Here is a 27,903-nt window from a genome sequence, read left to right as displayed (position 1 = left end):
CTTCTTGCTGTTGGTGTTGTTACTAGACCACAGTCTGTCTCAACTTCTTTAAGGCACTAGGTCAGAATAAGTGCTTTATACATGACGGCTCCAGTCCTAAAGTCAGAATGTCCATGGCTGTCAATTGTCCTTAAGCCAATGAGTCAGCAGCTGGGATTTCATTTTCCAGGCTGAAAAGTGCTGTGTGGAACTGAGGGACCCCCTTCATGCACGCAGCTGCTGGTGGTTAAAACACTTTCTGTTTTAATACCCGCGACTCCAGATGATGTCATCGCCCTGTGCAGGCGAGGGGCCTGGCTTCAAAGAGTTCTGGAGTCTGTGCAGCCAGCTCAGGGGCAGGATCCAGGTCCCCAGCCCCTCCTTCAGTGTGAAGTCCAGACTGATCTCCAGCTCGTCTGCCACAAAAGAGGAGGCTTTCACGGCCCTGTCGTTGCTTTGGGTCATCGGGAGTGTCAGCTTTGTGCACAGGAAGGGAAGCTCAGATGCGAAGCGCGTTTCCAGATCAAAATGGCACCACTGTGTGGCGGGTTTTGATGGCCGAGCCTTTCCCGTGAGCGCTGTGTGCCCCCAACAGAGCCCGAGAGCCCCCCCTCCCTGAGGAGAGCCTCAACTTCTCAGCAGAAGCCCCTCAAGCAGTGCAGAAGGAACTATCACAGGACCTTCGTCTGGGGCCTGAGCCTGGGACTCGGCCAACGCACCCCACGTGGAAATCGACAGATGGGGCCAAGAGGGGAAGCCCTGCAGGGGTGGCCCCAGGCTGACCTACAGGGGTTCTGCGAGCTGAAGCCCGTGCACACGGAATGAGCCCGCTTCCACGTTACAGGAGCAGCCCCTGGGGGGCCCAGGAGGTTTCTGTGCGGGTCCAAGCGGCATTGGTTCGAAACGATAAATGATCAACAAATATTTGTCAAGTGATCACCCTGCCCCAAGCTCCGGGCTAGGACCTTAGTTAGAAGGCTGGACGCTTCTTCCCAGCAAGACCAGTTGGTCTTCTGACCCCGATGAAGCTGGAAGCCGAAGAGAAAACAGGCAGTGACCTAATAATTACACCAAATATGAAAGTCACCGGGTTCTTGGAGGTCAGAGTGGATGGTTCAGGATTACAGTCGCGGAGTCAGCCTGTCTCGCTCAGACCCCAGGCCCAGTTCCTGTCAGCTGTGTTGCCCAAATGCCCCGGACGGCAGATGTGTTGTGTGGAGAACAGAGGTAACACAGCTATCGACTTTATGATGCTGTTGTGAGGAGTAGCGTGTTGACTCACGGAAACTGCCCCAGAGCCTGAAAGAAATGAGAGCTATTAGTCATGTTGTTATTATAATCAAGAAACGTGGGGAGCTCCACTAGTGCGGAGCGGAGTAAACCCAGCGAATGCAGTCAGGAAAGTCTTCCAAAGAAATGACACGGAAAGTAAGATCTGGAGACGGGAGGGGGGCTACCCAGGTGGAGAGTTCTGGAAATGTCTCCCGGAGCGCTCCAGGTAGGACTGGCACAGACATCAACTGCAGGAATCAAAACATTGGTCAAGGGGCACCTGGGTGGCTCAGTCAGTTGAGCGTCACGGTTCAGGTCACGATCTCACGGTTTGTGAGTTCAAGCCCCGAGTCAGGCTGTGTGCTGATGGCTCAGAGCCTGGAGCCTGCTTCTGATTCTGTGTCTCCCTCTCTCTCTGCCCTCCTTCCCTCTCTGTCTCAGAATAAATAATTTAAAAATTAAAAATTAAAAAAAAAAAACAACATTGGTACAATTAGAAGTGTGTCAGTGTGGCCAAAGCCTGAAGACGTGGTAGGGAGTACAGGGAGAGGTCGGTAGAGACACGGGTCTGAACAGAATGTGCAGCTCAGTTCTGCGCATCAGAACGTAGCCCAGGTGCCAGGCGAGTCCCTAGAAGACTGTATACTTGCTTCACCGGATTGCAGTCTGATATCGGATACTGTTGATTCCTGGTTTGCAGAGTTTTGTGACTCAGGCACTCTCTTAGCGCATAGTGTCAGTCTATCTCCAAAACACATCCCCACGTTCTACCAAGTCCTGTTTCTCCACGGCCATGAACCTAGCACAAGTCCTGTCCGCTCTTCTCTGGATTTCCTGCTTTCCCTCCTACCACCCCGGATCCCCGGCAGCTCAATACCCTACACTCAGCAACCACAGTAATCCTCTAAGGCAAAATCAGATTATGTCATCCCCTGCTTAAACCTGTATAATCATCTTCCCTTTTACTTAGAGAAAAACCCTCTGAAATCCTTACCATGCTCTACATAGTCCTACATAAACTAGAGTCTCCTTTTTTAATCATTTCAGCTTCAATTCAAAAACGTGCTTCTCGGGGAGACTTTTTCTGACAACTCTAGGTAAAATAGCTCGTGTCTTCCCTCCCCACCAAAACTGATAATAATAAGAATAATATCGTTTTCCTTTACACATAATTCCTGCTATACTTTAAAAAGATTTTATCAGTATCCGAACATTTCTCCTGTATTCATTTGTCCATGGGCTCCCATTTATTTTCCTTCTCTAGCAGATAAATCCTCCTTGACAGGATTTTGTCCGTCTAATCTGTCACTGTGTCTTTAGCACATGGAAGAGTCTATGACACATGTTAGAGAGGAAATTTTGGTTTGGTTGCCAACGGAGTGGATATTTCTTCCAATTCTTCCAGTCAGCATTTATGTTCCTAATTCAGTTTGTTCATCTTTACGCTAGATTTCAACCCCCATGCACCACAATATTGCTAGACAGTGAAGCTATGATCATTCCAAATCCCAGACCCTTGGATCTGAATTCATCTGATTACTGCCACTTCTAATCACCATCATCACCATCACCATCATCACCACCATTATCACCACCATCATTATCATCACATCATCATCACCACCATTGCCATGACCACCACCACCATCATCATCATCACCATCATCACCATCACCACCACCATCATCACCATCACCATCATCACCATCATCATCACCATCACCATCACCATCATCACCATCATCACCACCATTATCACCACCATCATTATCATCACATCATCATCACTACCATTGCCATGACCACCATCATCATCATCACCATCACCACCATCATCATCATCATCACCATCATCACCATCACCACCACCATCATCATCATCACCATCATCAACATCATCATCACCATCATCACCATCATCACCACCATTATCACCACCATCATTATCATCACATCATCATCACCACCATTGCCATAAACACCATCATCATCATCACCATGACCACCATCATCACCATCACCATCATCATTACCATCACCACCATCATCATCATCATCATCATCCTCATCTTCATTACTATCGTGATCATCACCACCACTACCATCATCATCACCATCATCATCACCATCATCTCCACCATTATCACCACCATCATTATCATCACATCATCATCATCACCTTTGCCATGAGTACCATCATCATCATCACCATGAGTACCATCATCATCATCACCATGACCACCATCATCACCATGACCACCATCATCATCATCAGTCTTCATCGTCACAATCAACAACACCATCCTGTACTAATAGCTGCCTCTATCAACACGTTTCAGGTACTTTTGCATTGAATCCTTGTAGTGAGAGCACTTTGACAGCATTTTCTTTCTTTTTCAGGTGGAGAGGGGGGCTCAGAGCATAGAAAGTTCAAATGACTTGTTCATAATCACATGACTAATCTGTGGGGGACTGTGTTTCAAGCCTGGATCTGCCTGAGTCCAAATGCAGTGCTTTCCAAAAGGCAATCCCGCCCTCACATTTTTTTTTCCAGATCCTACCATCTCATGAGCTTTGGCTGGGTTTCCCAGGCTCCAGCTCATCACCACACTTTGGAATTTTTAAAACTCATTTCATCCTACTCTTTCTTTCTGCAAGGGCAGGGGCTTGGAAGTGACTCGATTCTTGTGCTCTGAGCCACCCTGGACAGAGTCCTCGTGCTTCTTATCATGAAGCCCTAAAACCATGTTCATTCCAATTCTCATCCCGAGTGGGGACACATGGGAATATGTTTATATCACAGGATTGGTAGGATCAAGTGATTAAGACAAACTCACTGAAGGATTCTCAGTGTCCACACGTGATCTTTTGTTGTCGACGCTAAGCGCTTAGTGTCTTACATTTAATGCAAAAGATTGAGCCCAGATAATCCCATGTCTTGATGTGTACATCCCTCACAGCCAGTGACTGGTGGGACTTCGTTTGCCAATTCCCTTGCAAAGATTCTTTAATAGAAATTAAGAGATCATCTTAAAATGAGTGCGATAAGATGGAGCTTTCTGCTCTCATCATGTTAACTACGTTAGAGCCCAGCACATTAAGCCATGCTTCTGGAATTACACCCAAAGAAGCTGAAGAGCTGCAGATTTGCCTTAAATCTTTGACATCTCAAGAAAAAAAAATAGTCAGAAAAACATGCCTCACATTTTCTCTCCCTTGTCAGACAAATTGGTATTCTGTTGATCTTGTTTTTGAAATATCTTGCAACTCAAGCTATTAGAGAGAGAAAACACTTACTTGTCATCACTTTCCTGAGATGCTTAGATGTACACTGTCAAGGATGATTTTTCAGACATAATCCAGCCACGTGAGGACTGCTATTTGTGTTAATTAGTACGTGACGGCCCAGATTTCTCCAGAGGGCCTCCTAATTCTGGGAGCTTCTTTAAAGCAGGGAGAAAAGAATCTATTGCACCGTAGGTGGGACATGGGCCTAACGTTTCCCCCGTTGGACCCCTTGTCCTAAGGGGTTTCATGGTTATTGCAGATATGGCCAAGGGTGTTTGCATCTGGTCAGGCTCCTTTCTGAATGCCCGTACAGGTTGTCTCTTATCTGCAATTTTGAAATCCAAAATTCTGAAAACTGAAAGTTTGCTATAAGTATTTGGCAGTAAAATGGTACCCGTCTCCACATGAGGCTCTTTACAGTCTTTAAGTGTCCCATTAGTGTGAATGGCTTTGTGGTTCACTGCAAAAATATTCATTCATTTGCTGTCCCTGACCCCAATGAGGACACAGCCTTTCTAAAAAGAAAGAAGAAAGAAAGAAAGAAAGAAAGAAAGAAAGAAAGAAAGAAAGAAAGAAAGGAGGAAGGAAAGAGGGAGGAGGGAAGGAGGGGAGTAAGGAAGGAAAGAGAGAGAGAGAGAGAGAGAGAGAGGAATTCTAAAGCAAATCAAGCCCTAAGGCTTCTGGATATGTGATTATAAAATTGATTCTACACTGATGACACTGCATGCATACACATGTAGTTTTCATCAGTATTAACCCTGAGTTTAATGGGTAGATTGGTAAACAATTGCCAAGGTTGTTAAAAAACCCAACCTTGCCTTTGCTCCCTATGAAACATGTCCTCCCCATCCCCTTCAACAACAACAACAACAACAACAACAACAACAATAATCTCACCATAAACCAAATCTCAAATTCACTCCTCTATGATGCCTTCCCTGTTTCCCAAATGTAATAATCTACTCTGCTCTCCAAGAGAGCAATGCAGCTATGTTTATTGCATTTGAGAACTTGGAATTATAATGAATTGCGTGTCTCCTCTACTCAACTGTAGAGCTTACTCATTCATTCGTTCGTTCATTCATTCAATTTATTCATGCAATTACTCAGGTTTTAATGTCAGGCTTGATGCTAAGTACTTTTATATATATTTTTAATTAATCATTTCAAAAACCTTTAACACACTTTTTACTGCATCCATTTTTTCCAGAAGCAAAACTGAAAAGAACCTCTGGGAGTTTAGACAACTGTTTGAGGACATACAGCTAGTAAGTTGTGGGGTTAGGACTGTAACCTAGGTCTTTCTAACCCCATGTTTTGTCATGTTTTTTGGATACTCCACACTCTTTGGGGGACATGTTACCCTATTTGCTTTGTTTTGGTCGTGCTACAGCACATTACTGAAGTGGTTTGTTTCTTGCTTTTGTTTTTGTATTGAAGTGGTTTTTAAACAGGCAGATAGATACAGTGCTCATTTCTTTTTCCACCTGATGACTCAGAACACCTCCTAATTCTGCCTGATAGAGTTAAGGAATTACGTCTTAGCCTTGGATTTGGCCTACTGTTTCCTCTGCGTACCTTGTTTGTTGAATTATCCTTTTCATGCATGCTCCAAAAGAAAATCCATGCCGCTTACACGCCAGAGAATATGCTACTTTTAGTTTCAAGGATGTCTTTACAACTGGCTGCTATAGCAATCAGCAGCAAGTCGGGCCCCAGACCTGCTTGGCCAGTGGCTTACAACTGCTCCCATCTCTGATGCTGCAGCACCATAACTGTAAATCCATGATCTGCCCTCCAGGATGCAGTCAACAAAGGGAATCCAAGGCTGGGCTCCATTCCTGGAAATGACATACTAATCTATGGCCCCTGGCTTCAGTTAATCCAACCTAATTCTTTGTGTGGGTACTTTCAAAAGTTCTCCTGAAATTTTCTTTTTTTCTCTCTCTCTCTCTTTTTCTTTCTTTCTTTCTTTTTTCCTTTCTTTTTTTTTCTTAGCATTATATAACTGGACTCGTCCTTGCTGATATGCATAGTCGTGATTTATTCTGCTTCACTGCATGGCATTCCAATGTGAAAGTATACCGTGATTGATTAATTCATTTTATGGTCAGTGTGTATCAGGTTGTTTCTAATTGTCTTCCAATTCCTTCATCCACTCATGTATCTATTTATTCAACACATATTTATTGATGGCTTATTCTGTGCCAACCACTGTTCCAGGAACTTTGGAAACAGCAGCAAACAAATGGAGTATTGGCCCCACGGAGCTTACCTTCTAGAGTAAAGAAGCAAACAAAAATAAACATGAATACACAGTGCGTCAGGTGTGGGGAAAAATAAAGCAGAGGATAAGGATTAGAGGGTGGAACAATGTAGATATTTTATATAGCGTAGTCAGGGAAATCTTCTCTGATAACTGTGACCATTTGGATAGAGACCTACATCACGTTCTCTCTGGGGGAAAGGACTCCATACAGAGTGCAAAGGCCCTAAGTAAGTAGGGTTTTGGAATGTTCAAGGCATGGGAAGTGGGCCATGGTGCCTGTACCAGGTGACTGAGGGAGAGTGAGAAAATGAGATCAGAAAGGTTACAAGCAAGCTAGTCATGTAAGACCTTATTAGCCAAGATAAAGCTCTTTGCTTCTCTTCTAAGTGGAATGGGAAGTCTTTGGGGAGATTTGATCAGAAGTATGGCATGATACGAATTACTATTTCTTAGAATCAGTTTGGCTGCTATGTTGAGCATAGACATTCGAAGAGCCAGGGATGAGCCTGACTGGGAGTTTGTTGTGAAAATCAAGCTCAGGGATGATGGCGACGTGTATCAGTGCAGTAAGAAGGAAACTAATTATATAAATATAGTAACACATTGAGGTAGTAAGGAGTTTGATTTTTCATGCTTCCCTATGTCCAGTGCAGACCTTGACTTTGGGCTTGACAGATGATTTATTTTGGCCAATAGGATGATAGCAAATTGAAGTAAACAGGAGACTGAGGAACTGATTGTGTACCTGTGCTTTCTTGTCACCATTATATCGACATGCCTGGACCAACCTGCCCAAGGGATGTGAAAATGTGGAATAGAATTGAGTCTTCAAGCCCAAGCCACCAGTGCTCCCAGCCGACCACAATCGCATGAGAAAACAGAAAGAAGTAAGCCAAGACATGTCCAAACAATCAGATCTGTTCCGTTGACCTGTGGGCTGGTGAAAAATGGCAAATGATTATTCCTTTAAGTTTTGAAGTAGTTTGTTATGCAGAATTAGCTAACTGCTGTACATATTATGAAGGCTACCGGGTAAGTATATGTGTTAGTGGGAATTTGATGATTCTCTTCTGCTTACTGCTAGTTATGCATAGAAACAGAAAATAAGGTCAGTGAGAATGAGGATCAGAGAGGAGGTATCAGACTTTCCAGAAGGAGGCTTTCTGCATCGGTAGGAGGTATAAAATATTCATCTAGGAGAATGGGAGAGAAAATAAACATGAAAATCCAATGGGATAACTGATCCTAGGATCCCAGTTGGGATTAATACTTAAACATGCAAAAGGGGATGAGACAATATGCCGTGTGCTTTTCTGCAAACATATTGAGCTGTACAGGATACGTGAAGACAGAGAGTGACTTGGCTTTAGCCAAGCTGATTTCAACTTTGTTTTTGAAAAAGGAGGGCACGCTGTCAGGAGCCAGCAAATGTTTTCCGTAAAAAGAGATACAATAAGCATGTCGAGCTCCGTGTGCCAGAGCTGGTCTCTGTTGCGACCCCTGAACTCTGCCATTGTAGTGAGAACAGAGCCATACACGGTATGTAAACAAAAGGGCATGGCTCTGTGTTCCAATAAATCTTTATTTATAAAGCAGACGACCAGCCCCAGGTCTAGGGAGGTGAGAAGATCTGGAAGGGAGTAATTATGATGATAAACACAGCATAAGGGAACTGGGTAAAGAGGAGATAGTCAAGGGCATAAAAAAACGAACTGTTGCACATAACAATCGGTGCAAATGTGAGTGTTTGTGTGTGTGTCAATATTACTAGGTAATGATAACTAGTTGTCCTTACTATCTACACCATTTTATTCTCCCAATACCAGAGTAGAAACTCTAGTTTCCCCACATTCTTGCCAATACTTAATATTTATAGATTCTTCTCCTTCCCTCTCTCTCTCTGTCTCTCTCTCTCTGTCTCTCTCTCTCTCTCTCTCTCCCTGTATCTCTTTTCTCTCTTTTTTTTTTTTAATTTTGGGGTTATAAAATGGTATCTTATTGTCATTTTAATGCAAGATTTTCTTGGTTCACCATTTTTTCCCCTTGAATCTCAGAGCGGCCATCTTGTTGGCCGTCAGCCCTGTGGAACAAACAGACGTATAGAGAAGCTTGACACACACACCCAAGTCTGTGTTCATTGTTGGCCTGTGTTAGAGATGGACACAGGGCTGAATCCAGTGTGCATGTCCAGATCTATTTCAGGCCCTTAGTCTCACTTGTTCAAGATCGGGAGTTCTTGGTGTCCTGAAGGTCACTAATTGATGGACTCTAGAAATAAGGCACAAACACATTCTTCACTGGGGGCCTTCGATATCATGCTGAATATCACCATGTTACGCTTATAGTTCTAGTCATGAGAAATGGTTTCTTTTAGGATGTGTGTCCCGATGTTAATGAAAATGAGAAAACTCGGGTGAACTTGGACCTTCCCTATACACCATCTATTTGCAGATGGGCTTAAGAAGAGGGTCTCAGTGCCAGCATGTCTCATAGATAGAAACCAATGAATATTTTATTTTGTCTCTAATGCAAACTTCGTGCTGTGAGTACTTTGAACAGTTACACTCTTATAAAAATGACTGCTCATTCTCAAAAATGTTAAAAATACAGAAAATGACAGAAAACAAAATGCATTTATTCCGAGACCCACCATATAGCAATGTAAATATTTTATTGTCATATGTATGTGTATACTGAGGTACACACGCAGACACATTCTTGGTATACATGACATAAGATAAAAATGTGGCTATACTTTAAGACAAGGAAAACCTGGAACATACAATTCAAAAGCACCTTCTGATTACTTGTAAAAATTGGTGACACCTTGCCTGATTTTCATTAGATAATACTATTCTTTCCCCAAGGGTTAGTGTTTCAGATAACAATAAGAACATGTATGGATCCTGGGCAGACCCAGGATGGATTCCTTCCCTTGTCACTTACGAGGGAATTTGCCCTTCCTCCGTCTTTTTGTGCTACCTGGGCTCTCAACAGATCGGATGGTGCCTACCCGCACTGGTGAGGGCTGCCTTCTTTACTCAGCCCACCGATCCAGAGTCAGATGCTAATGTCTTCTGGAGACACCCTCACAGGCACACCAAGAGATAATATTTCGCCAGCCATTTGGACAGCCCCTAGGTCAAATTGACACCCACTATTAACTACCATTCAGGGCAACAGGATCTTCCAGGGAATGAAGATAACATCTCATCACTGAGTCTAAATAAAGTACAGGGGCACCTGGGTGGCTCAGTCGGTTAAGCGTCTGACTCTTCATTTTCGGCTCATGTCATGATCTCACTGTGGGTTCAAGCCCCGTGCCGGGCCCTGTGCTGACAACATGGAGGCTGCTTGGGATTCTGTCTCCTTCTGTCTCTGCCCTTCCCCCCTTGCTCTCTGTATCTTTCAAAAACAAACAAAAAACAAAAAAACCAAAAAACCAAAACACCTTTAAACAAAGCACCAAGCAACGTCCCCAGTTCACAATATGTACTCAGGAAATATCCATTCCTTTCCCTCCTTCTGTTGAGGTTATCAGGTTTTCACAACTAATGCTTCTATTATCTGTACAACCCCCAACTTAAAAAATAAATAAAATAAAATAAAATAAGCCATGTAAAGAAGAGCGATGAAGGGAACCCATTCATTGCACTCATGACACTTTGATTTGATAGTTGGAATCTGTGTTCTGGGAGGGAGGGAGTCTGTCTGAACCAAACCGTCCATATTCCCCAACCTCACTGCAGTCAAGTTAAAGACCTTAGTTGCACTTCCTATGGAAAGGCAATATTCCAAAAATAATACAAAGGCCAGAAGTGCTTTGATTGGGACAAATGTCTGCACATGGGTAGTCCCAGAAACACACCCTAGACAGAATTGAGTGCAACTCATTTACATGGAAAGAGTTCCCAGGATGCGCCATGAATTAATGGAGAGTTGAGGAGAGGAAGGAAGGAGCACAAGGCATCATTCACTAAGCAATCAAAGTCCCCCATTTATTCATTATATTTGTTTTTAATATCATGGATTTAATTGCTAGTTTATTCTATATTGTTTTTAATAATAGTTTTTTTAAATGCTTATTAATTTTTGAGAGAGAAAGAGAGAGAGAGAGAGAGTAAGAGTGAGAGAGCGGAGTAGGGACAGAGAGAGAGAGGGAGAGAGAATCCCAAGCAGGCCCCACGTCACTGATGTGGGGCTCAAACTCATGAACACTAAGATCAGGACCTAACCCGGTGATCATGACCTGAGCCAAAATCGAGAGCTGGATGCTTAACTGACCGAGCCACACTGGCAACCCTAATAATGGTTTTAAGAACCCAGCTATCAGTTCAAGATCCTCTGGTTTCAAATCCTACACTCAGCCACTCCTTAGCTTGGACAGTTTACATGGTTACCTTCATGGACTCAGAAGCCCCCCATTAGGATTATCCAAGTTCTATTTTCCAGTAAGACAAAGTGCATTGTCCCTCTTTTCTATTTTTATTTTTATTTTTATTATTATTTTTTTTGTTTTTTGTTTCTATGTTTTAACTCTCATTTAAAAGCACATAAATAAAGGGGCACTGGGGTGGCTCAGTCAGTTAAGCACCTGACTCTTGATTTCTGCTCAGGTCATGATCTCACAGTCATGAGTTGGAACCCCACATCAGGTTCTGCACTGATAGCGTGGAGCCTGCTCGGGATTCTCCCTCTCTCTCTGCCCCTCCCCGGCTCGCACTTTCTCTCTGTCTTTCTCAAAAATAAATAATAAATTAAAAACTTAAAAAATAACCCACACACATATGGTGTGCCATCTTTCCCATTCGTCAGTGCTCGGTCCAGAAGTGGTAAGCACGTTCCCACTGTTGTGCAGTCGACAGCACTGTCCGTTACAGAAACTGCTCATCTTGCAAAATTGAAACTCTGTACCTGTTCAGTAATTACACCACATTCCCTCTCTGTCCAGACCCCGGCCACCGCCATTCTACTTTTCATGTCCATACATTCGACTACTCTAGATATCTCACAGTTCCTGTATCATATCTGCTCTTTGTGACCAACTGATCTCACTCTGCATAATGTCCTCAAGGTTTATCCACGTGGCAGCAGGTGTCGGAATTTCCCCCCCTTTTTTGTTTTGCTTTGTTTGGTTTTTAGTTTATTTATTTTGAGAGAGAGAGAGAGAGAGAGAGAGAGAGAGAGAGAGGGCACACAAGCTGGGGAAGGGCAGAGAGAGAGAACAGAGGATCTCAGGCAGATTCTGCACTGACCTCAGCGAGCCTAATGCAGAGCTTGCCCCCACAAACTGTGTCTCCTCCCTTTTTAAGGCCGAATAACATTCCATTGCAGTGATAGACCGCATTCTGTTTGCCCATTCATCTGTCAGTGGACGCCTGGTGTGCATCCATGTTTTGGCGGCTGCGGATAGTGTTGCTGTGAACACAGGTCTACGGGCCCTCATTTTTTCACACGGGAGACAGAGTCTCAACAGTGTGGATTGAATTTACTCGCTGTCCAACTGGGTGCAGGTGGCAGGATTTGGGCTCTGATCCAGGCTGCCTAAGTTGAGAGGTCAAGGAATACGATTTTACTGCACACTTCCTGCGGCCAGGCCCTCCGAGAGCCGCTGGGGGCAGAGAAGTGAGTAAGACGGACACCGTCCCTGCCCGGTTTGTGTTTACATTCTGCTGAGGGAGAGACAACAAACTGGCGAACAAAGTTACAGGTTATGATATGTCCTATGAAGAAAAGATGACGAGGTTCTTGGAGAGAGTCATTGGTGAACAGGGGTATCTCCAAGGGCTCGCCCTGAGCAGAGGCCCAAAGGATAACAAGGAGCCAGGAAGGAGAGGAGTCTGAGAAGGAACGATTCAGGAAGAAGGGGAGGAAGGGATGCCCCTGAGGTGGACCGGACCCAGCCTGCAAAGGGACACACGTGTGAGCCATGTGGCCCGAGTCCATAGAGCAAGAATAAGAGTGTACCTGAGGATGAAGAGGATTGTGGTGCTAAGGTCCTGCCGAGACTGGATTGTGGATTTTACTCTAGAAGCATCAGGAAACATTTGAAGGGATTTGAGCCTCCGAGTGCGGTAACGTGGTTAACATAACCGCTCTGTTATCACTATCGTGATAATAGCCCCCATCACTGGCTTTGACTTTGTGCTCACTATATGTCAGGTATTGGGTTAAGCTTACAGTCACTTATTAACTCTTCCGACACTTCTGACAACCTACTGTTTCAGACGCAGAGAGGTTAGCAATTTTCCCAAAGTCGCACAGCTTATAATTAGCAGAGGCGGAGATCCAAACCTTTAAAGAGCAGGCCAATGAACTATTTTGATACAAATCTCTTTGGATTTAAGTTTTTTGTTTGTTTGTCTGCTTAGTCTCCAAAGACCTAGGGCACAGGGCTTTCGAGAACTAAAGACTTACTGCCCTCGTACGGTTGTAAAGGGTTTTCTAGGTAGCACGATGCTGTCACATTTATCCACAACCGCTTTCAATTCTCTCTAATGAACGTGAAGCAAGTCTCACACGGTCCTGGATGTCGGTGGGCAGAGGGGAAGGCCTCCTTCCACGGCTGACGCTTCCCTCCAGGTACGGGCAGGCCCTCCGATGTCACCCTCCCTGCTTTCTCCTTCCAGTGTCTTCTCTACTGCTCTTCTGGGCAAGCCTGGAGATATATAATTAGCACACATGCAAAGAAAACCTCCAGCCTGCCTCGTGCATTTTCTCTCCCATTCTCGGGAGCTGGCTGCTGACGGATAACTGGGGGCCTCGAATCCTCTTGGATACGCCGAAAACTCGGTCACAGAGCCTGTGGGAAGACTGCCTGATCCAGGAGTCTGGTGACCAGGGAACGAGCCTACCTGGCTCATTCCCAGGATTTGGGTTTCAGAAGCTGACTGTCTGTCTCGATAAGCTGAGTTCTGCAGCCTCCTTCTACTGATGGGAAGGGGGATTTTGCCGCTCCCGTCCAATCGAGATTTGTTTTTCTCATTCCTCCGCTGGTTTAGAACTCAGAGAAGAGAGGCATGACATTGACTGCCCTCCCCCAAGTCTAGGACAACAAGGACACTAGGCGTACAATAGTGACTCCAGGACTTTTGGGTCACTTCTATTTTTCAGAGAGGTCCAGGGACAACCCCCCACCCCGGCCCCAGGTCATGCAACTCATCAGTGACCGTTGAGATTCGAGCTCCTAGCTGGCCACTGTGCCCCAGGGATTTATGAACCAATGAATTAGCAGAAACGCAGAGAGCACCTGGTGTATCAGAGCCCCAGGGGTGCCTGCCTCAACGGCACACAGCCCGTGAGGGGTTCTGACACGTGGAGCCCTCCTCGCTAAATTCCAAGACTTTCCAGCCAGGCGGTGGCACTTCGAGCCTTGCACCCGATGAGCCGGGTGCCTGGTTCTGGAAACACAGCTCCTCCGGGGACTCTAGCCAAGAGCCATAACAGCTTCGGGCATCGCTAGCCCTGTGCCCAATCTGCCATCAATAATTCAAGAAGCCGGAGAAGCTGAGTGTCTGCAAAAACACGGCTCATTCTGCTGCTCCCAGCACTTTCAGCGCTCCTTGGTCTTGGTGGGCAGAGGCTTCCTTGTCGGGTGGGAAGCAGACACGCTAAAGCAGGGCTGGCACTTTTCTCTCCTGCAAGAAAGAAGTCCAAACACACCCCCCCAAGGGTAGATGACATCGGATCACACTGTAACGGCTTCCAAAGGTCAGAAGGTGGAGTCAAATGTCAAGTGGTGGGAGGAGAGACTGCAGGTCTGATGTGAGGTCGGTGCCTCCCCAGGCACCTGCTGTGCTGCCAGACCCTGCATTGAGGCAGACGGTGGCCTTAGGAGGACACCTTCTTTGCCTTCATCTCTTGACACTGTGTTTCTCTTCTTCCGTCTTCTAACAGAAGAAATAGGAAACAGGTTCCATTTTCTGATTAAGTTAAACTTTGGAGTTTGGTTAAAATAAATGCTCTCACCATTAAAAAGAAGGGAACGTCTAAAATGTTGTCTGATAAGTTTTTATTGGAAGAGTAAAGAGAGGCAAAAGATTAGGGCTGTGCTGGTGGCCTAATTCTAGAATAATTAAAATAAACCGATTACATGTACGTGTTTTAAGGCTGGCATCCAACCGTCTTTCCTCAGCATAGCTCGTGTCATGATACTTGACTCCTTATAACCTGCAGTGACCCTGAATTCTGTCAGATAAAGTGCTCAAGTCATGGTTCACAGTGTCTTGAATCTTCTCAATGTTTTTATTGTATTTCCCTCATGTGGGCAAAAATCCCAATAGTTCATTCTTGGACAATCTTTAGAGTATAATATACGAGGCTTTGTAAAAAATCTGACTTCCACGTACCATTTTAGACTCATCTTCCGCGATATCCCCCCCACCCCCATATTCTTCCCTACTGCACATCCTCAGAGCAAGAAAAGGGTCTGCAATCAAATGGTGTCTAGGATCTCACGTGTCTTTACTCACACATCTGGGCTGGAATACCCGGGGCCCCTTAGGCCTCTGTGTCCCTCCCTCCTTCTCTCTCTCTGTTTCTCTGTCTCTCTGTCTCTCTCCATCTTTCATCTCTTTACAGGATGGCTAAGCTATTTGGCCATTTGGCCTTCCCCAATCTGGCCTCAGGAGTCCCCGGTGTCACTCCTTCTACAGGCTCTTAGCCCAGGAAATCCCAAAGCCTGTTCAAGAAGCGGGACACATTAGTTGCCTCTTGATGGAAGGTATAATGGGGAATGTGTGAGTGTGTTCTACCCATTTACTGAATACTTTCTACGTCCGGATGCTACACCTAACCCTGTGACGGTCCTGTTGGATCCTCCTAGAAGCCTCATTGCAAAGATTGGTTGCCCATTTTATGGAGGAAAATTGAGGTACAGAGCAGTTAGATAATTTCACAGAGTTAGGAAATGATAAACCCAGGACTCAAAGCCAGGTACATCTCCAGATTCCTGAATGCACCCCTCCCACCTGACTATGCTTAGTCCATGGGGGGTTCTCAAGCCATATCTGACCCATGAGTGAATGGATGGGTGAACAGACATTGGATTTCAAATCCTGTAGACATTCTATACTGCATAACACAACTTAAACATCACAAACTTCTCTCCTGGGCTCTAGGCTCTGTTTTTATACTTCTAAATCCTGACCTGGATCATTGATTTATTCATTCATTCATTCATTCATTCACAAAGGTATATCTCCAGCATGAACCTGTCTTAGACTTACTCTCCAGACACTTTTCCAGGAAAAGCAACGGACAAGCCCAGTGGTCCCTGTCATCATACAATGTACAGTGTAGAAAGAATAGCACTGAAAGAGATAATGCCCTCATGGATTATGAATCACAGTTGTGATAAACATAACAAAGGGTAATCTCGGGGTCCTGATCTAGAATTGTTCTCTCCAAATAATGATGCTGTTACCAGGAGTTTCACTACTGCTTAGATTAACAAGATGGGGCCCCCAGCTGGCCCGATTGGACCATCTTTCCTAGTGATGCCAGATTCCGGTCCGCTGGGGTTGACCAGATCCCTTGGGCATAAAGGTCTGCAACGCTGCCAGTGGGTATCTGTTTTGTGGTCATTTTATTATCAGATGGGGATTAGAGTGTGGTGGTCGATCAATCTAATTGAACGTTGGTTAAAGCACAATTGTTCCACTTGACCTTTGTGTCATTTGGGTAGGATAATTCTTTGTGGTGGAGACTGTCCTGTGCGTTGAAGGAAGTCTAGAATATTCTAGGCCTCTACATACTATATGCCAGTACCACCACCTTCCAGTTGTGACAATCAGAAATGTCCCCAGGCATTAGCAAATGTCCCCTGGAGGACTAAAGTGTTACCAGTTGAGAACTACATGGTTAAAGACAAACAGACACTGATGCAAACCCAAGGACCACAGCTTCCTAGTTGTGAGGCCATGGAGAAGTCATTTCATCTCCCAGAGGCTCTGCGACAGTATCTATAAAAGCTGGCTTCCGCATAAATGAGGTCCTCGCAAAGTTTTGCTAAGAACGGTCGTAATTTTTGCTAACATTTATTAAGTGTTTATCACATTCTAGGCATGGTTGAAGTGTGTGTATTTATTTGTTTGTTTGTTTGTTTATTTAAATTAAACGTAGTTAACATGCAGTGTAGTCTTGGCTTCAGGAGTAGAATGTAGTGATTCACTATTTACATATGACACCCAGGGCTCATCCCAGCAAGTGCCCTCCTCAATGCCCATCACCCATTTAGCCCGTCCCCCCCACCCACTTCCCCTTCAGTAACCCTCAGTTTATTCTCTGTCTTTAAGAGTCTCTTATGGTTTGCCTGTCTCTCTGTTTTTATCTTACTTTTCTTTCCCTTCCCCTACATTCTTCCGTTGTGTTCAATTCCATATGAGTTCAATCATATGATATCTGTCTTTCTCTGACTTATTTCACTTAGCAGAATACCCTCCAGTTCCATCCACATTGTTGCATAGCAAGATTTCATTCTTTTTCATCGCCAAGTAGTATTCCATTGTGTGTGTGTGTGTGTGTGTGTGTGTGTGTGTGTGTATACACATATACCACTATACCACATCTTTATCCATTTGGTCAGTCAGTGGATGATTGGGCTCTTTCCACAATTTAGCTATTGTTAATGCTGCTATAAACATTGGGGCACATTAAATTTTGCATATTAATTCACTGAACCCCACTGAAATGTCATGAGGAGTGTATAATGATTTATCTCCATTTTTGAGACGAGGAAACCCAGAGAGTTTAGTCCTATGGTCTGTGGTCTACGAAGTGTCCTGTGACACTCTACTTTGGTCACAATGTGCACCATTGCTACTTGTCCCAAATGGCCACTGCTTGCCTTACAGAAAAATCCACAAGAGTTACAGAATAGATTTTTGGGACATAAAGTAAAGTAACACGTTAAGAGCAAAGCTAACAATTACAGAATATGTTCTCTGTTCTTGGCACTATGTTAAGTGTTGGAAGTCCAGATATGAACAAGGGCCAAGCCTTGCTCTCAAGCTTCCCCAAGTTCCCAGCGATCTCACTCTTCGGGAGGCCCAAGCTCTCTCCACTGCACTGCAGAGGTCCTGGAGGCCATGGACGCCAACAGGATCCTTCGTCCTGAAGGCGATCGGTCAGAAGGAGTCAAAGAATATGCCCAGTCACCCCGCGACATGATGTCTGTCCGCTGTCTTGAGAGAGGGTTGGAGGAAACAGAGCCCAGAGGCAGGGAGATCCTCTAAAGGAACTGTTCTGTTGTCCCAGGGCAGAAGACAATCCTCAGCTGGAACACTGCCCGTGGGAATACCAAGCAGAGGCTCTCACAACTTGTGTGATTTGGAAAGGTAAACATTTCTGAGTCTCGGTTTCCTCATCCACAAAATCATGATAATGGTACCAATTACCCAGAGGCCATCAAGATTAAACAGTACCAAACCAGATAAATCACACAACACAGGACAATGGTGAATTCTTCCATAAATGCACCTACTATGGTAACTACTGTAAACAATGAGCACAGAGTAGGTCTGGGAAACTCGTAGCTTTTTCTTGCCCAGTGCTCTTTGCTAGCACTGCCAACATCTTTCTTTCTGCCCTGAGGATAATGTGATTGCAAACATTGACCTAATAAAAATGCACAGAAACCTCTCTTTATACACTGAAGCAATGCAAAACAAAACAAAATCCAAAAAGAGAAAGCAATTCTCTTTCATGTTTTGCAAGTTCCACTGGGATTTCCTTCCCAAACGAAGATATTCTATTTCTATTCCGGGAAATAAAGATATTGAAAATAAGAAAGTTCCCCTTAAGATTCACTATTCAGGAGCTCAGCAGTTTTGTCTTTTTATTTTCTCATTTTCCCATATATCATCTGACTTGTATTCACTCTCCTGTGTTCTACTGCCAAGAACATGTTGAATACATTTAAGAGGGAAAAAAACAGCCACTCAAACCAAAACATCCAAACCTAATACACATTGTTCCTTCAATTAATTCATTTGGCACATAATCATTGTCTACCTACTACGTGCCTGGACATGTTCTAGGCACTGAGCAAACATGGGTTTCTTTTTTACAGTCTGTGAGTAGGGCATAGGGTGCCTGGGTGGCTCAGTGGGTTAAGCGTTTGACTTCGGCTCAGGTCATGATCTCATGGTTCATGGGTTGGAGCCCCGAGTCGGGCTCTGCTGACAGCTTGGAGCCTGGCACCTGCTTTGGATTCTGTGTCTCCTTCTCTTTCATGCTCTATCTCTCTCTGTCTCTCAAAAATAAAATAAACAATACAAAAAAATTTAAGTCTGTGAGTAGGGGAGAAATACAAGCAAACAAGTAATACCATTTCAGTTTATACTTTCAGTTATTCATAAAACAAAGTGACCAACGGTAGGGACCAATGGGAAGTGGGTGCTTCCTAAGATAGGAGGAAGTCAGGAAAGCTCCTCTACGGAAGTGGCACTTGAGTTTAAACTTGATACCAAAAGGCAAGTGGGAGGGAGCTCCAGAAGGAGCAGTTCAGGCAGAGAGAAAGCAAGCGACACCCCCGGTGTGAGAACCTCTTGGAGGTCTCTGAACAAGGGCAATCCATCAGATTGAGCAAGAATGAGCAACAGCACCAAGGTAGAGGGTGTCCCTGAAGAAGGGGCGGAGGACAGGTCACATAGCACCTCCTAAGCTGTGGTAAGAATGTCAGAGTTTGATCCTAAGAGAGATTGTTGGATAATTTAAGAAGAACCGTAACAGATGTTGAGGGAGTGGAGTTACATTGGAAATGGTCACGCTGGCTGATGCACAGAGAAAAGGATCAACTCTGATGGGACAAGTCAGTGATCCGAGTCTGGTGATGGCAGTCAGGCTGGGGTGGCCGTCGAGAAGCTGGTGAGATGTGCCTGCCCTGGGGATGATGGATGGAGTGTTGGGGGCTCGCTGCCGGACTGGATGTGAGTTATGAGTGAAAAAGAAGGTAAAGGCGACTTCAAAACGGGATGGATGGAGGTGCCATTTCCTGGAATGAAGGACATTTGAGAGAGGGCAGACTTCAAGGTGCAAGGGTGCACCTGTTTTGAACAGACGGAGTGAGAGAGAAACCTGCGGGACACCCCGCAGGGACGGTGGCTTCGCTGGGTGTGTTCACACGTGGCCCAGAGGAGCTGCTGAAGGTCCAACATCTGTGAATTGACTGACTCCACGGATGCTTACTGACTCTAAGCACTCACGCGTACCTGCTGCAGCCTTCGAGGTGTTTACAGTGAAGAAAAGACACAGACATTTATAAAGGATGAATGTAATAGAGTGAGTTTTTTAAAGGAAGTAAAAGTGTATGAGCCAAGGAGGAAACAGCAAGGGGTGAGAGAGAAAGGGGCATGTCACAGGCTCTGAGAGGGGACAGAAGCTGAGTTTGGTGTGACAAAATGCCCTGGAGTTCACCAGTTGGGAAAGAAGAAGCAGATGAACGAGAACATCCAACAGGCATGAAGGTCTGGGTTGTGGAAGATGGCAAGTCCGGAATCTGCAGGGTCAGCCGGGAATCTGGAGACCCAGGACAGCCCGCTGTGCCGAGGAAGTCTGAAAACAGTTCTGGAGGATTCCTTCTTTCTTAAAGAGGCCAGTCTCTCTGTTCTAGTCAGACTTTCAGCTGAATTGAAAGCAATCTGCTTTACTCAAAGTTCACCCACTTAAACGTTAATCTCATCCCCAAACACTCTCCAGCTTGACACATAAAATCAACCATCACAAAGCCTGGCACACTATTGGAGAAGAGACCAAAAAGTATTCAAAACCCAACTTTATCATACAAGTTAAACAATAACAATCCTGACCATTCACTGTATGAGTAATACTTCACGAATCATTTTATCTCATTCAGTCTTCACATCAACCCATTGAGAGGTGCCAAGGTTATCATTTGACAGAGAAACCAAGTGACTCCAAAAGACTGAGTACACTTTCCAAGGACACATGAGTCCCAGCTGATCTCCAAAGCCATGCTCTTTAACACAACTGTTCTCTGACCACTTTGAGTCTACTGTTTCCCTGTCTACAGGAATGAGGCCTACTAACAGCCTGCCGAGATTAAATGGCATAAAATCACTAGCAAGGTGGCTGAAATTTAATGGGTGGCAAATAATTTCCACTGCCCTTCCTGTCAAATAGAGGGTTTGTTCTGTTCATTCGTTCATTTACCCGTACATTTAACCAACAGGCATTCGTTTACAGCGTGGTTAGTACCATTGGTGGCCTCTACAAAGACAGACGATTTGATTCCCATCCTTCATGAGTCGTGGTTTGGGCATTGATGACACTTTGCATTTGCCGTCAAATAAAATCCACAACTCGCTACGTGGTGTCCTAGGCCTTTCAGTCTTGAGCTCCTGCGGCTACTTCCCTGGTCCCATGCTCTGTGCGGTGATATGACACCCTTGTCACCCACATGTGGCTACGTGCCGGCAGCCAAATATGCTTGTGACCATTACACAGGCATCTCAGTCTTAGGCCGTCTCTTATTTTCCCCATTATCTTTGCTGTTATCTCTTCTGAGAATTATGGCAAGCACCACTACCGTTATAATAGTCTCTATTACTTTTATTACTATGGGAATTACCACTACCGTTATAATAGTATTATGAATTCTTGTGAATATTCATTGACTCTTCAGTGAATTATTCATTCATTTAAAAAATATTTATTAAACTTCTTTTACTGTGAGTAATCTGGGGAGCTAAGGGAGTGCTTTGAGGAAAGGGTGATGTGTTCTAATGTCTATTTCAAAAATAGGATGCTGATTATTGTCTTGAGAGGAGGATATTCATCCTTTACAAATGTCTGGGTCTTTTCTTCACTGTAAACACCTCGAAGGCTGCGGCAGGTACGCATGAGTGCTTAGTGTTAGCAAGGGTTCACGCAGTCAGTGAGTTCTAGAACTTCAGCATCTCCTCTGAGCCACGTGTGAACACGTCCAGCAAAGCCACCGTCTCTGCGGGATGTTCAGTTGAGAGACTATTGCGATGATCCAAACGAGACTTGAACCATTGTAGCCCTGGTGGAGGTGGTGAGAAGTGTCCTAATTGCCTCAATTGTGGAGGGAGAGGAGGTGGCAGGGTCAGCTGAAAGACCGGATGCCAGTTACAAGAGAGAGAGGAGGTCCCAGGATGACTCAAGGATCTGGTTCTGAGCCACCAGAAGGCTGGAGTCGCCACTCACTGAGCTGGGAAGGCTGTATGAAGAGCAGGCTGGAGAGGCGATGCTTGAAATGTCTCTTATTTGTTCGTGTGGAGATCATCAGTTAAATTACTTGCACAGCAGTGGAAATAAAAAGTACCAGACATCGGAGTGGGAGCTGGGAAAATAAATCCCAAAGACTTTGTCTCGCTTTCCAGTGCCTCACAGTCGACAGGACTTATTCGAGCTGTTCTAACACCCATGGTGAAGAGGTGTGCCCAGGTGAGAAGCCCAGGGGCACAAAAAATGAGCACCTGCTCTGGGCTGAATTCTGAGAGGAGAGAGGCTTCAAAGAGCCCCCAAATTCATTTGGAGGCCCCGGTAGCCAATAAAATAGGGATACTATAGTAGACTAATTAATCAAAAGAACCAGTTGAAGAGAGGATCATAAAAATGGTGCATCCACACTTTCAACACTTTATATGAACTTAAAACATAAAAAGCTGCCTTCATTTGCCAAGACTGAGACGTACACTCGGGGTCTTGATTTGAAAACAGGTCCCCAGTTGATTACACTTCTCTTGGTCCTTTTTGCCCTGATCACACTCATTATTGTATGGTCTTTGGTTTCCAGGATGGATTTTTTGAAAGTAGAGTAAAAATGTAAAGATATTTGGAAAGTCATATGAATACAGACTTCGGGATTTTTTAATTTTATAGCCAGTTTTTTACCGATTTAACCATATATTTTTTTAATGACTCACCTTCATCATATCTTCCCAAAGCATTTGTTATTGTCACAGAAACAACGCTTTTGTCTTTGCGCTCACATTTCATTATTTACACAGTCATTAACTCAATGTATAAAAACAATAACAAGCACGCCTGACACAAATATAAGTGCTTTTTTGGAAGGAGAAGCTCTCCCTTTGGGGGCAGAATTATGCAGGTACATTGAGAGTAGCTTACCAGTTCTGCTCCATCAAGCATGCTTTAGACATCGTCAGTACATTTTTTAAATATTTTTTATTATTTTAGAGAAAGAGAGAGAGAAAGAGAAGGGGAGAGGGGCAGAGGGAGAGAAACTGAGAATCGTGAGTAGGCTCCACACTCAGCACAGAGCCCAACGCACAGCTTAATTCCATGATCCTGGAATCATGACCTGAGCTGAAATCAAGAGTCGGACGTCCAACGGAGGGAGCCACCCTCCTGCCCCCATCTGTACATTTCATTAAGAATAGCTAGGTGCAGGGCCCCTGGGTGGCTCAGTCAGTTGAGCATTCGAGTCTTGATTTCAGCTCAGGTCATGATCTTGCCATTTGTGAGTTCAAGCCCGGCATCAGGCTCCATGCTGACAGAGTGGAGCCTGCTTGAGATTCTCTCTCCTCCCTCTCTGCCCCTCCTGCTCATGCTCTCTCTCTCTCTCTCTGTCTCTCAAAATAAAAATAAATAAATAAAAATGAGAATAGCTAGGTGCAATTTAACCGGCACCTAGTAAAATTCATTTAAATTAGGTAAAACTCATTTCAGACACTCCTGGGGAAGAAAGGCTCTCTAAGCAACTTCTTCCATCTGTATTTCTAACACCACTTTGGCTGCAGACACGGTAATTAATTTTAAATGAATACGGATGGTCCCCAATTTACAAGGGTTCAACTTCCATTTTTTTTACCGAACAGTGGTGGAAAAGCGATGCACATTCAGTAGAAATCATACTTGGAATTTTGAATGGGGGTCTCTTCCAGGGCAAGCAGCTGTAGGCACGATCCTCTCCTGGTGCTGGGAGGCAGTGGCGGCCACAGCTCCCATCAGCCAGAGATCATGAGAATCAACAACCAACCCACTGACAACCGTCCTGCACCGTCACAGACATTCTGTTTGTCACTTGCAGCCCTTGTTTTCAATACATTACAAGAGACCATCAATACTTTATCATAAAACAGGCTTTGTGTTAGCTGATTTTGCCCAAGTGTGGGCTCCTGTCAGTGTTCTGAGCACGTTTAAGGCAGCTGCGGCTAAGCTGTAAGGTTCGATGGGTTGGGAGTATTACATGCATTGTCATCTTAATGATAGTTTCAACTTATGAGGGATTTATTGGGATGTAACCTCATCATAAGTTGAGGAAGTTCTGGGTATGATTTGGGACACGTCTGCTATAAATTATGTGATTTTCCTCTTTGGCTTCAAGGTAATATGAAGAGTAAACATTTCTTGATTGTCCTTGACCACTTTCTATGCATTAACCCACGCTGAACTCAGAGAACCCCACAAGATGGGCACTATTACCGTGTTCATTTGACAGATGGCGCGGGGGAGGGGGCACAGAGAGGTGAAGTCTAAATTCCATAGTGGCATCAAAGGTCTTATTTCTTGTCTCCTGTCTTCTTTCTTTGCCTGCATAGGCACAACACTAGAACAGCAGAGGCAATATTTTTTTTCTGTAAAAGGCCAGAGAGTAAACATTTTCAAATTTATGGACCATGTATTTCTATCACAGCTACTCAACCCTACTACTGTAGCCTGAAAACAACCACAGATAATACATAAACAATGAATGTGGCTCTTTTGCAATAAAACTTTATTTAACAAATAACTGATGAGCCAAATCGGAATCATGCACCGTAGTATGCAAGCCCTTGCCCTAGAAAGAGAGAATTATTCACCATTTATCCAGCAAACCACATAAGCCTCAGTCAGATCATTCCCTACCCTGCCTTATGCAGTTCACTCCTTCTTTCACTCAATACCTTGTTCTATTGATTATTACTGTTTTGTATTAGTTAAGGTAAACCCTAAAATTAGGTGGCTACCGAAGAATAATCTTATTTCTTGTTCATATAAAGTCCAAAATGGTTACTCTTGTTAGGGGCGAATCTTTTTGGAGTGGTAATTTAGGGAATCCAGCTTCTTTCCACCTGTTCCCTATCATCTCCAATAAGTGGATTCCGAGATGATTCCGGAAACACAGCAGGCACAGAAGACTGTTTGTAGGAAGGCTGGAGGGGTAGGGAAGAGTCACAGCTGCATAAAGGAAACACCATCTAATAAGTATCTTGAAAACCAGGTAAGATTTTAAGGCATGATGTGGATACAGGACAACAGCTAGGAGCGGAGCATGAGCCAACTTACACAGGAGCAGAATGTTCTGGCTGGAGTATAGCGGACACACGATGAGTAGTAGCAAATCAGGACACCTCATGAGAGGGAATACCTAGTGGGTAAGAGTCAGAGTACAGGTAGTATTTTAAACACTCAACAGTGGATATACATAAAAGAAGTTTGAACATTGGTTCGAGGTTCTCTGCACCTGTTAAGTACAACACCTGTTTGGTTTTAAGCGGGAGGCTGTTTAAAAGGTGGACAGGAAAGGGGGTCAGGGGAAGCAGAGGCACAGTAAGAGGTCATACCTGTAACGGAGTTCACAGTACAGTTACCTGAATAAAACCCGGACAGGGGTGTGATGTGAGGGAGGGGACAGAGCGTTGGACTTGAAGGCAAAAACCTGAACTCAAAGGTTGGCTCTGGGAATCAGCAGTTGTTACCTTAAGTAAATTACTTCTCATCTCTGGGACCCAGAGTCTTTCTTCATGGAAGAAAGTCAGAGTACAAGAAAACAGAAGCATCGTCTTCCAGCACTAACATTCAGGGGCTTAACGAAAATGAAAAATACACAAGGACCCATTGAAATCTCTACCACTGGTAATCCAGATGCAGGATCTAATTACAAAGATTCAAGAAGGGACTGAAGGCTGTAAATGAGAAGCCTCTGCACATTATCACCTCCACCACGTGGCCTGTGAAAGAGTGAGTTGCCTCAGAGCAACAATGAATGTGCTCCTTTAAGAACACCTGAGGGGCCCTTTATTTCCACTGATAATAATGTCCATTAATTTATTCAACTTGCTTGCACTGTTTTTTTTTTCCCTATTGTCTGGAATCCATCAAATATTCTGCCCTCTCACAAGAACTGCTGATGGCCGTTGATCGATTACTTTGTTTACAGAGACTTGCAATGTTCCAGCTTTAAAATAAAATTAAAATGGGGAAAAAAATCTAAAGCAACCCTACAGCAATTGGGAAATTAATCGTTGGTTTCCAAAGCATACCAGAGGCTGAGATTAAAAACATTAGCCCTCCTCGCCTCCCTCCACAGGATCACAGCACATAGGGGCCTCCATTCTCCACCAGAAAATTGTTCCAAGGTTTCAAGTGAAAGCTAAGTAAACCCTTTTCCTCCTGGCTGCTCTCGGAGACATTCCCCGCAGCATTCGGTCTCGACACTGATGAGCACCTGCTGATGTGCTTACACAAAATGGAGCGGTCGGGCAGCCATTTTGATAAATGATACTTTCCTTTCAGCAAAGGACGGACATGGAAGTGTTGTCATTTCTAAGTGCATCTAAATTGCCCAGCACAATTAAGGCATCATCTAAGCTCTAGGAATGTTTTGTCTGGTTCAGAAACAGAGAGCCACTTAAATCATAGGTTTTGGCCAGACACATAATGAAAGCGTGAGGATTTTTCTTAGCAAGTGCCTCTCAAACTCTGGCCCAGCCTGGAATGCCTACATCTCTCTATGTCTCCACGCATCCCGTGTATATCTCCTGAGTCATTTCATCCAGGAGAAAAATCCTAAGTGTGGCTTATAGTTAGAAAAGTACCGGGACAAAACCACCACTCCGGTTTCCTGAGATTGGAAATTTCACCAACTACTTCAGTGGCCTGATGTCTGGGGGAAAAAAAAAAATGGGACTTTGATTCTTGCTACCAAATATGGCACCAGCAACACGTGCGGTGCAGAGCAGGGAGCCAGGAAATGGAAGGAAAAGAGGAAAAGTCAGGGGTTTTTGACTGGTGGAAGCAAAGTAGGTTTGTGCTAACACAGAAGAGGAGGAAGTTCTAACATAAACAGGAGCTGGAGGGTGGGGGAAATGGAGACATGTTGGTCAAAGGCTGCAAACTTGTAGTTAGAAGACCAGCAAGTTCTGAAGGTCTAATGTTCAGCATGTAACTGTAGTTAACAATGCTGTTATATACTTCAAAGGTGCTAAGAGAGTAGATCGTAAATGTCTTCACCACTGTGTGTGTGTGTGTGTATACAAATTTTGAAGTGATGGATGTGCTCACTAAGCTTCTTGTGGTGATAATTTCACAACATATACATGGATGAAATCAACATGTTGTACACTTTAAGGTTATGCAATGTTCTATGTCAATTATATACCAATAAAACCCAGGGGAGGAAAAAGCAGAAAGAAAGAAAGAAAGAAAGAAAGAAAGAAAGAAAGAAAGAGGATGGAGGAAGGGGGAGGGGAAGGAAGGAAGAAGGAAGGAAGGAAAGAAGGAAGGAAGGGGGCGGAAGGGAGAGAGAGGAGAGACAGGTCCAGGAGAAAGAGATACATTTGGAAGCAATCTAGCAGTCTCACTTTTTACCCTAGGACCAGCAAGCTCAGTACATGACATGTGATCAATACCAAAAAAAAAAAAAAACAAAAAAAAAAACAGGATCAGGCTCTCCTCATTCCTGGTCTCTTTACTGGTTTTTCTGGCCCTGACCCTCAAGTTTTCATCTTCCATCATGATCTGGGTGTGTCTTTGAACCCAGTCCATGAAACTAATTTTCTAGCTTTGAAATCATTTCCTCCTTTATAACCGTATTTCACATTCACTCTTTGTATTTCAACCATGGTCTCTGCAGATTAATAGCTTGTCCAGCCCACCACCTAGTGAAGACTCTATCCTGGATACAGGGCTTTATGGTCAGGATTTCCAGCTAATCTATTACATCCCTCTAAGCAAGTCTCAAAAGACGTCCAAGAGGACATGGCAGAAATTGGACCAACGTGGGATGCTCTCCAGACCCAAGGAATATGCAGCAGGAGGAATTTGTTTCAAGATGAAAAACTAAATCCACACTCTACTCGATGGTAAATGTGGGCCCTGCTGTC

General features: G+C 44.3%; 1 long non-coding RNA gene across 2 annotated transcripts; it reads left to right on the top strand.

The window, feature by feature from the left end:
* The first annotated feature begins 49 nt into the window (after nucleotides 1-49).
* Nucleotides 50-27,903, top strand: LOC122234938. 2 transcript variants are annotated; one of them, XR_006212940.1, is made up of 4 exons: nucleotides 50-1,206; nucleotides 5,750-5,807; nucleotides 7,505-7,695; nucleotides 27,654-27,903. It is a non-coding gene; the product is annotated as an uncharacterized LOC122234938 (long non-coding RNA). The 2 variants fall into 2 exon arrangements; XR_006212939.1 differs by lacking the exon at nucleotides 27,654-27,903 and having other exon boundaries at nucleotides 7,505-7,733.

Source organism: Panthera tigris, chromosome F2, assembly GCF_018350195.1.
Source record: "Panthera tigris isolate Pti1 chromosome F2, P.tigris_Pti1_mat1.1, whole genome shotgun sequence".
NCBI classification, from domain to species: domain Eukaryota; kingdom Metazoa; phylum Chordata; class Mammalia; order Carnivora; family Felidae; genus Panthera; species Panthera tigris.
Note: the sequence above shows the minus strand (reverse complement) of the source record. Positions and strands in the feature narration are given on the sequence as shown.